We start from the raw sequence: 6,560 nt of genomic DNA, 5'->3' as shown, positions 1-6,560 counted from the left end.
GAGGACACCTTCAACAATCACACACCAGGACGCAGAGACAGCAAATAAACACACACACACGTCTATTCTGGAAACAGAAAAAAGCTTGGCCATGGTCTGAGGAAAAAAGCACTTTGACCCAAAGTTGTGATGGACGTTATTGTTGTTTTTCATTCCAGATCCATGTATAAAAGTGGAACATATATTTTTCACACAACTCTAGTTTTTGCCTATTTTGCGTTTTATTTTAATACTTAAAAAAAAATTTAAGTTTCTTTTAAGGCATTTTTCCTGATTGCTCACTTGCAATCAGTTCAATTAAGTTAATCATGCATTGAGTCTGTTCATGTGATCGAAGGTTTACAGGTTTGAATCCCACACGTGCCTGGAGGTCCCTGAGCAAGACCCTTGACCCCCAATAGCTCCCTGCATAATGGCTGCGGATGGTTTAAATGCAGAGACCAAATGTTGCTGTACATGACTTATGTATGTGACCAATAAAGCAATTTTCTTCATTTATTGTTCAAATTCGAGCGACCATGTCCCCAATGGGATGAAGAGGTTGAGTGAGTGTGTATAGACTAAAAGAACGTCCCTATATGAAACATACTGAAGGAGTACATGTTTTTGATGACAACAGACGAAAACTGTTGAAACATGTCAATGTAGTAAAACACCTGCCTGAAAAGAAGAAAGCAAAATACCTTTGTACTTGAAATTTTAATTGCCTCCTCGGTTAGAAGTCTCAATATTTCAATCGGGGGAGTTTTCTGTATCTATATGAAGTCTGTAAAAGTAAGAATATTCTTCAGTTCAATCAGGAGCATTAGTGTCTAATGTCCTCAAATGTAGAGAGTGGGCGCTATAATTCTAACAATAGAAGAAGAAAAATACTTTAACGCTCTTAAATACAACTCGTGCATAGCAACATTTTGTCTCTGCATTGAACCACTCCCTGGAATCAGTGAGGAGCTACTATGCAGGGAGCAGTTGGAGGTCAAGGGTCAGGGACCCACATCAGCTGAGGGATTCAAACCTGCAAACCTCCAATCACAAGCTTGCTTCTCTAACCTGCGCCACACCACTCCCTCATAAATGTATCTTGAGTCTTTTTCACAGGTGGCTCCTGGTGGTCACTACATTTTGAAGCTTGTGTGACACACAAGCACAAGGCTTTCACAAAGTAATATCATTTTTTAATGGGCTCACATTGCAGCAGCTATGAGTGTCAAACATGCATACGGCCTGCAGGGTGATCTTATAAAATGTAATAATTGAAAAGAAAACATAACTGAAACGTTCCCATGGAAGTACAACTATTTTGAATAGTTTCAGTGGGAATTGCTGCTTCAAGCCCTGTGTCCATTTTCAGGTTTCATTTTCGTCTTTTATTCCGATTTAACATTTAACAGCACTTATCCAGAAAAAAACTAATTATTCTTCACTTCAATCAGCAGCTATTGTGGTCTTACTTGGTTTACTCAATCAAATCGCTTTAAGAGGGTTTTTATTATTGTGGAAAATTTTGCAAATAGTCCCTCTGATTCTAACACTAACTGAATCTAAAGACTGTCTTCTAACTGACAGCCATCCATTCATTTATTCATCTGCAGTACAGCGGTATAGGTGACAGTCAGACTAATTCAATTAGGGTTTGACAACATTGCGACAGCCTCAGAGAGAAACTTGTCCTAAAGAAACAGAACTTGTCTGTGCTGTAGTGTCAAACTCGATTTAGTTCACTGGCTACATCCAGCATAATAACCTTTAAAAAAAGGGCAAACCACATGTATTTCTTTGTTGAGAGGTATGAGTCCATTATCAAAAATTCAGTATAAGAATTCTAATATCTGTTACAATACTAGTAATAAATATATATTAGTATAACTTTAAAGAAAACAACACCAATTTTAAAACCATGCAACTTTTAACCCGTTGAAGGTAACTCATTTAAATACATGAAGATTAATTAGACTTAGTTATACCTTCATCATATGCAAGTTGAATACACTGAACATTTATAAGACATAAAACTCACAAAAATGACATATTCTCACAAATCATAACTTTTCACCAAATTTTAATTTAAGCATTTCACATTCTGGCAAATGTTGCACAATTCTAGTACCATATCTACTCAATATTAGGTACATATTTTATAAATGTTTTGGTTTTCTTCAACGGGTGCAAGAGATCAATGTTTCTTTGCGTGCAGGCAAGGCAGACTAGACAGGTTGCCAATCCATCACAGGAAAACAGAGAAAGACACACTTTCATTTAACCTGCAGCTCCACACCAAACAGATTCAGACCAGGGAAGATATAATGCGGGCTATAATGATATTGACATTTCTAAAAAAACAAAACAAACAACAACACAAAAGCCACAATCTTCCCATTAAAGTAAATGCTATTTCTGTTTTTTTCCATTGTGAGCCAGTAGGATTAGCAGACATGATGCAACACTGAGGCCAAGAAGTGAAGAGCAGATTGCACCAAGTTGCAGCAGTGAAAGCTGGCTGTGCTTTTCCATCAACATTACAGTAGCATCTGAAGCATACTGTGAAGGTGGTTGTGAAAGCAGAGAGACTGTAATGAGTGTGCCACCTGAGAAGTAAGAGGCTTTTGCCAACATCACTGTGACAAGGAGGATGTGAGGTATTACTATTTTTTTATTGTGAAATTTCAGGTTGTTCATAATAGATTGAATGTATACTGATGCTTCTCTCCATGGAGAAGGCAACAGTTACAGTCATTGAATATTTAAGCTGAATGTCTTTAGATTTTTTGCACCATTTAATCTTAAGCCCTTGACTTTTTTTTTTGTAAATTGTTAATGGAATACAGCAGCCATGTACTAAATGGTGTGAAAAAAGACATTTCCAGGTTATTAGAGTTTATAAATGCACGTATTCCATGCAAAGCGCCAATGCAGCCTGCGTCTGTGGAGGCGCAGCCATGCCTCAATGGAAACCTGCTGCCCTCTTGTGACAAAGCTTACAAGAGGTAAAATTGTCAGCTGAAATTGTAATGAGTAAATATTTGTGTTTACTCAGACGCCCAGACTCGTTCAGTAATTGGCGAGTTTAAGTGATTCTTGAGAGAAGAGCAGTAAATCTCATCGATGGACCAGCTGCAGTTTGCCTACCAGCCAGGCATCGGGGTGGAGGACGCCATCCTCTACCTCATGGAGAGATTTCTTTCTCACCTGGAGAGGGCTGGGAGCACTGTGAGGATCATGTTCTATGATTTCTCCAGTGCTTTCAACACCATCCAGCCCACGCTTCTGGGGGACAAGCTGCAGCACACTGGACTCGACCCGCACCTCACATCCTGGCTCCTGGACTACCTGACCAACCGGCCACAGTTTGTGAGGACACGGGACTGTGTGTCTGAGCTGGTCATCTGCAGTACGGGGGCTCCACGGGGGACGGTCCTGGCTCCCTTCCTCTTCACCCTCTACACTGCAGACTTCTCCCACAACACATCCACCTGTCACCTGCAGAAGTTCTCTGATGACTCCGCCATCGTCGGCCTCATCACCAACGACGACGAGGCGGAGTACAGAGAACTCAACCTGGACTTTGTGGACTGGTGCCAGCGGAACCACCTCCAGATCAATGCGGGTAAAACCAAAGAGCTGGTGGTGGACTTCCGCAGGCGGAGACCCACCCTCCCCACACCGGTGAACATCCAGGGAAAGGACATTGAGATAGTGGACTCTTATAAGTACCTGGGTGTTCACCTGAACAATAAACTGGACTGGTCTGACAACACACAAGCTCTCTACAAGAAGGGCCAGAGAAGACTCCATCTACTGCGGAGACTCAGGTCCTTTGGAGTGCAGGGAGCGCTCCTGAGGACCTTTTATGACTCAGTGGTGGCATCAGCCATTTTCTATGGAGTGGTCTGCTGGAGCAGCAGCACTACGGCTGCAGACAGGAACAAACTGAACAAACTGGTGAGGAAGGCCAGCTCTGTCCTGGGCTGCCCCCTGGATCCTGTGGAGGTGGTGGGAGACAGGAGGATGTTGAAGAAGCTTTCATCCCTGATGGAGACCGTCTCCCACCCCCTACATGGTACCGTCACATCACTGGGCAGCTCCTTCAGTGACAGGCTTCGCCACCCGCGGTGTCTGAAGGAGAGATACCGCCGGTCCTTCCTCCCTGCTGCAGTCAGACTCTTCAACCAAGCCTGCTCCCAGTAGACCACTGCACACCACAACCGGACAATATCACTCCACTCCAGCTGGACAAGAAGTGGTGCAATAACAATAATAATCTATAAGAACGTATTTACTATGTAAAATACATCCACCCCCATATTCTGTACATGTCCACACTTATAGGCACCGTGTGCATATTCTTTTATCATATTGTATTTTTATCTGCTTTTATCTGCTATTTGTGCAATACATCCACTCCCATATTGTATACATATGTGTACATGTCCACACTTATAGGCACTGTGTGCATATTCTTCTGTTATATTGTATTTTTACCTGCTTTTTTGTGCAATACATCCACCCCCATACTCTGTACATGTCCACACTTATAGGCACAGTGTGCATATTTTCCTATTATATTGTATTTTTATCTGCTTTTTTTAGTTCCTGCTATGTGTGCTTCTTTCTCTGTACTATCCTGCTGTACCACTACAAATTTCTCCACATGCGAGATAAATAAAGGGATATCTTATCTTATCTTAAATGGTGTTGCTTCATAGAAAGACTTATTTGTAAATGATACACAAAATGAAGAAGTTATTTTCACTATCACCGTTTCAGTTTTTGATGAATCATCTTCAAAAGGATGGCATGAAATCATTTATCCTTACAGTCTCACTTTAGATGATCATTTAACTGAACCTCTGTGTTGAATGGATGTGTGTATCGAGTTTAGATGGCCTCGGCCCACCCAGGAGAGCCGTGAGCTCCGTAATAGTCCGTAAATCAACCTTTGACAGTAACACTGAAGTGATTTTGTGAAGACAACTCAGCAGGAAGCATCTCTCTATCTGTTTGAGGAAGCTGGTTTGACTTCAGCTGACAAGGTCACCATTGTCTTTTTTTTTTTTATTAGTTCTTATATATTTTATTTGTGGGTATTTTCTTGCATTTTTTTCAGGCAGAGAAATCAGCCCCATTGTTGTGAAACAAAGGCCTCCGGCTCAGGGTTACTTTTCATATCTGCAGAATATTGGACAATATTCATGGTGAATCTTGATTGTGATATAATCTGGAGCTGTAATGGTAAAGGTAAAGTCATTGTAGACAGAAAGGCACTTTGTTTTCAGCAAATCTTTCACACCCTGAAGAGTTATTCAACACGGCATGAGCATAACAATAGAATCGATTTAGCCCTTTTATTCCTATCCTGTCACTGTTGTGCTGATAGCATGCACATTTCTCTAAACCATGACTCTCTTAGAAAGCACAGAAATTGAACTTTTCAGACATACTGTATAATTATGGCGGCTCTGATGACTTCTACAGTGTCACCGTCCCATCCAGTCATGGTCATGAGTCACCAGTGCGTCACACATTTGTAACGCAAGCTTCTCAGCACCATGAAAAACACAGTACAACTAAAGAACTGGCAGATATTGAAGGAAGTAATAAGTTGAAGTTGCCTTGGAAAGAGAAACAGAGTAACTTACACAAATACTTGTTCAACCATTATAATCTTCTGAGTCTTTCTGAGTACAGTCACCCACAGAAAGCTTGTATATTGTACCAGGCTGTCCACAAACTCAACCAAAAACATTCTGACCCCCATTCCAATGTTTCTTCTTATGCACACTTATACCACCAGGAATAATAAATGAATTAAAGGGAAGAAATAAAGGTTTAAAAAGTGAAAGCTTTAGTACTGTATGCAGAAGACTGCAGATCTGGATGAGCTTGGCGAACAAATAAAAAACTATCCCATTCCATCTCCCTTTCGAACACTGAAAGTTCCAGTCTTATATCAATCTATGTATGACTTAATGATTATATAAACAATTGTTTTTATGGTTGAGTTGATTGTTGCTCCAATGTTTCTATCTCAGAGTAACTTTTTTTCTTTACATTCTTAATAATCAATAGAGCTAAAATCAAATCTTTTTCTGGATTTATAAATCTTAATTAACCACAATGCAGAGAAAGTTAGTGATGTGTTCACTTCAACGCAGTGTATTCAAACATCTGGTCAATCGTGTCTGTTGCCACTGTGCTTGTGAGAAACTGGACCTAAAAGCATGAAATAGCTTCACTGGAGTGACTCCTTCACACGCCCAACCCCTGTGAAAAATATATAAACTACTGTATGTTTTGTAAAATGCTCTGCAAATTGTTTCTGTAGTGAATTTATAGTATGTGTGAATAAACAAAAGCAAACTCGCTTCTGAAAATCCTTCAGCCACATAAAACAAAATAAAGCATCTGGGTGTGAAATGATTAAATGTAGTACATTCATGTGCTCATTTATATGCAATCTCTTCCTTTCTTTTGTATAGTCAGTGCAGAGTAGCATTATAGAGAGAGCATTTGTTTCTGTCAATTTCTTTTCACAAACGAAAACAACTGTCGAGTTTGTTCAG

Source organism: Lipophrys pholis, assembly GCF_963383615.2.
Source record: "Lipophrys pholis genome assembly, chromosome: 11".
NCBI lineage: Eukaryota > Metazoa > Chordata > Actinopteri > Blenniiformes > Blenniidae > Lipophrys > Lipophrys pholis.
Note: the sequence above shows the minus strand (reverse complement) of the source record.